Source organism: Acanthisitta chloris, unplaced genomic scaffold (assembly GCF_000695815.1).
Source record: "Acanthisitta chloris isolate BGI_N310 unplaced genomic scaffold, ASM69581v1 scaffold10553, whole genome shotgun sequence".
In the NCBI taxonomy this organism is placed as follows: Eukaryota; Metazoa; Chordata; class Aves; order Passeriformes; family Acanthisittidae; genus Acanthisitta; species Acanthisitta chloris.
Genome location: NW_008666645.1, coordinates 11,877 through 16,099, shown reverse-complemented (window position 1 = coordinate 16,099; position 4,223 = coordinate 11,877).

Sequence of the window (4,223 nt, the reverse complement as noted above, 5' to 3'; positions counted from 1 at the left end):
AAAGAGCAACAGGTGACTAATGAGATTGTTCCACCTAGAGCACTGATAAACCTTTCTGGCACAGTCCTTTGGCAAATACTGACATATTTTAATAACTGCCCCTCTAAGAGAACCAGTTGTTTCTTGCTAATGCTGTTCCATCAGTCGTAACATGAGTTAATTATTACCGAGGGCAAATTTCAAGAGGAATAAGTATTTTTAATAGAGAAATGTATTTTTATCCTTTCTAAAGCACTTTTACCAATCCTGTAATACCAATGGATTAACTAAATGAAGTTTTTTCACCAAGTCCATAAGAATTAAGTGCTAAGACTAATTGATAAAGGTGTTTTCATGAGTGTGTGTGTGTGTGACCTGCTGCAAGATACATCACTTTGCCCTTTTTAATGTCTTTGCTCTCTGGAAACTTGACAGTTTTCATTTGACAGTGATGGAGCTATTTGAAACACATGGTGGTCTGTTCTCAGGAGTTTGTTTAAGAGAATATACTCAAACTCAATCCTGAATTTTAGAACATCATCATAAGCCTTTGGCACAGTCAAACACAGCCGTGTGCTATGCTCTATACTTGCTTCCTTTGCTAGGAGTGATACTTCTTGACTTTGCAAAGTCAGCACAGCTCTGTTCTTGCTGCATTTTGCATTCCATTGGTCTGGACTGGATAGAGATCCTGTGGTGCCACGATGCAACTTAATTCTGCTGTGCCTTACTTAGACTTTTAAGGTGCTTTATTTTTTAATCAGTTTTGATAGCTCTTTCTTGGCATTCACTGGCAAGTGAAAAATGTAGGTGTACCATTGGGGCTGTTCCTTTATACCAGAGCATATTTCCTCTTGTAAAATGCAAAGTGTTGACAGTTCTTTCAGTACTGGCTTCTGTCCTTGTGTCCTGTTGCACTTGTATCTTTGTGTCTCAAATAGACCTTCCATAAATTCTGTTAAGCTCTTGTCCCTTGGAAGATAAAACTTTTAGCACTGTGTAGCATCAAAGAGGGAAAAGTTATTCTTCTTTTGATAGTTTGTAGGTAAATTATATGTTCTGCACTGAACTTTGATACAACAACTGTGGAACAAACTGGCACTGCCAACAGGTTGGCTCCAGGCTAATGGATTTACATTGGCTGTTTACAAAACCTTTATCTCTGACTTGCACAGGTATTTATACAATTCTAATGGTAACAACAGATCAACAGTTTCTCCTGCATGAAAGGAGAAAGTAGTTTTTATATCCAGGTTCAGTAAAAACTATTGTGCACTTTGGCATGAAAGGAGAAAGTAGTTTTTATATTCAGGTTAGTAAAAACTACTGTGCACTTTAAGATCTAATGTTTACTGTGCATTTTAAGTGTGAATTATGAATTGTTAACTTATATTCTAGGGCTGAGCTGTGACAAATCTCCAAAGTGAACTTTCTTCTGCAGATGCAAATTGCAGTATTAAATACATCCATAGTAAGATTAAAATTTCTTAATTATCTTGTTTCTCATTTGGCTGTATTGATATCAGAATACTTTTATTTTTAGGGTGTCATTTATAATGGAGATCTTAGGGTTTCGATTGCCCTAGATTCTAATTTATTTCATTCACTCTACAAAGAAGTTTTTCCATGAGACTTTTCCTTTTTCAAACCAATACGGTTGGGAAAGCTCAGGGTTGGCAATATCTGTGAGTGAAATGGTGCTAAGAGAACAGGAAATCAGAGTAAGATCATAACTGTGCTGAGTGTGTGGCCTGTAGAGCCTGACTGAGAAAAGCAAAACTGCCCAGACTTTGAAAACAGACACTGTTTGTGCACTGGCATCGTTGGGATGTCACATGAACTGTGGATTTGTGATTTCCTTCGTTAGGATGTCACATGAACTGTGGTTTGGGGTTTCCACAGGTGCTGCCTCCCAGTCAGTTTTGGAGGCTTTGCATCAATTTGTATGGGGTGAAATGAAGGGAATATGAAGAGGGCATAAAGTTGTAGCTTTGTGTTCTATGCTGGATCAAAGTTCCATAACACAATTAAATAATTACTTGCTAAATATTTTGATGAAATTGCCTTTTCCTTACACATGTGGAATTTTTGTTAAGCTTTTTCCTTTTTTTTTCCCTCTGATTTGCCTTTTTCTTTCGAACAACCACCACTGGCATGTTGCATGTTATCCTGCTCCTTTGTGCTTTGGCATTTCACTGTGTCAGGGTGCCAGGGAGTGCTGTGTCCTCCTGGGGCAGCAGGTACAAGTTGTGCACCAGGGTGGATGGGAAGTCTTGTGCATGAAACCACTTAACCCTGGAGGTTGAGTCCCTCTGGGCCAGTGGGGAAATCCTGGCCTGAGGGTGTTCTTCAGCTTGCTGGAATCAAGAGTCATGACATTCTGTATGTCTTGTTATTGCTTAATGTTGTAAGTTTGTGCTTTTTTATTAAAACAAGCAAACAAACCTCACCTTCCTTCAGTCTGGGAGTGCCTCACATTCCTTCTTAGACCCAAACCAAGACTATATGTTTCAAGGTCACTCAGTAGGGGAAGCTATTGTGGTTCTTATGCTATTGGGAAGGAAGTTAGCAAGTTGCTCATTTTTGCAGCTTATCCTGTGCTTCAGTCACACAAGAGTTCTAGAATAACAATGCAACCTCTTAGGAGCTAAGGCAGCTTCCCTTAGCAAGTGTATTTAGGCCAGGATAGATTGTGTTGTAGTCCCTATGTTTAAGTCATCTGGATACTGTTCCTGCTCATGGTGACACTTATTGTTTCTAGCTACACCTGCAAAGAGGCTGGTTTTACTTGCTCTGTTGTCACTCTGCAGTCCCTGACCAAAACAGACTTGACTTTCAGAGTTGCTTTTTCTGCACAGAAAGGTAAAATAGAGTTTCTCTTGTACCAGCTGCATCAAGTGCTTCCAGCTTCATCCTTTCAAAACTTCCATGTAAAGCAGTTGAGCAGAAATCCACACTGCTTATAAAATATGCAGCTCTACTCTACAACGCAGTGACTTTCTAGAAAGCAGAGAAGTTCATCCCTTGCAATCTGCAGTTGCCCTTGTCCGTGTTTTAATCAAGACCCAAGTTCTAACATGTCTGAATGTGAAAGGTTGTGTGATTCACGTGGTACAGAATGATGCCAAAGCCTCCAAGTAATAAAAAAGGACCTTCCAACATTCCCACCACCCCCTACAGACAGGATCTGGGAAAGTCACCGGGAAACCTGACCCAGAGTGTTGTTGAGAGGTAACTCAGAGCTTCTCTCCCCTCATTGGCCTCAGCTGAGGAAACACAGACATGGGAAATTGTTCCTTTCTTAGGTTTAGCTTCTCTTAGACTCTCTCAGGGAGCAATGATGACTGATTAAAGCAGCTTTTTTCCCTCCTGACTTGATGCAACCAACATAGGTACACAAAGGCTCAGAAAAAATGGTACTAAATAAGAGGGAACTAAGAGCATCCTATAGAAAACAAACACTTCAACACTTCTCTTCCCTCGTACTTTAATGTTGAAATCAGCCAGTAGGTTTGGGGGCAATTTACTCCAAAGCCAGAGAGAGAGAATGTCTATGACTGACTAAATGTTTTGATAAGGTTGCACAAGGAAATATTCAACTGTTTTAACGTTTCAGTGCCATTTTTGAGTACAAAATGTTAAGAGTTCATCTCCCAGGCTTCTCAACACAAACAGGCTGGCCAGTGTTTCACCAGAGTTTTGATCTGTATTTTGCAATCAATTAAATCTCTGCAATAAATTAAAAGGAAGAAATAGCCACTGTCTTTAAAAGAGCTGTTTGGTAGCTTGGCTAGCCAGTACTCAGCTGAGACATGAATTCTTCAGTCTTTCTGCACTTAGTAAGGGTAACCAGGGCTGCTACACTGCCATGGTGATTTGTTGTCTAAACAGAAGATGTTGCTGCACTATATCAAAATGGGCCTGTGCATGTACTAATTTTTGTGGGTTTTTTTTTTAAGGCATGGCAAAATTATCCCAATCCACAACTGCTATAAAGCAGTCTCCCTAGGAATATTAAACCAGGTTAAATAGATACTATTTTCTCAGCTTGCATTTTACCATAGTTCTGTCTGTGAGAGTTTCCCTCTGGAAATAAAAGCATAGATTTCATTTCTAGGGTCCTGTGTCCCTCAGTGCCACTTCTTTTTATTTTCACCTTGATCATCTGCTATGTAAGAGTGACAGACCATAGTTAAACACCTGGCAGTGTTTCCAAGCTCCTTCCTCAACTCTCAGAATGGCAC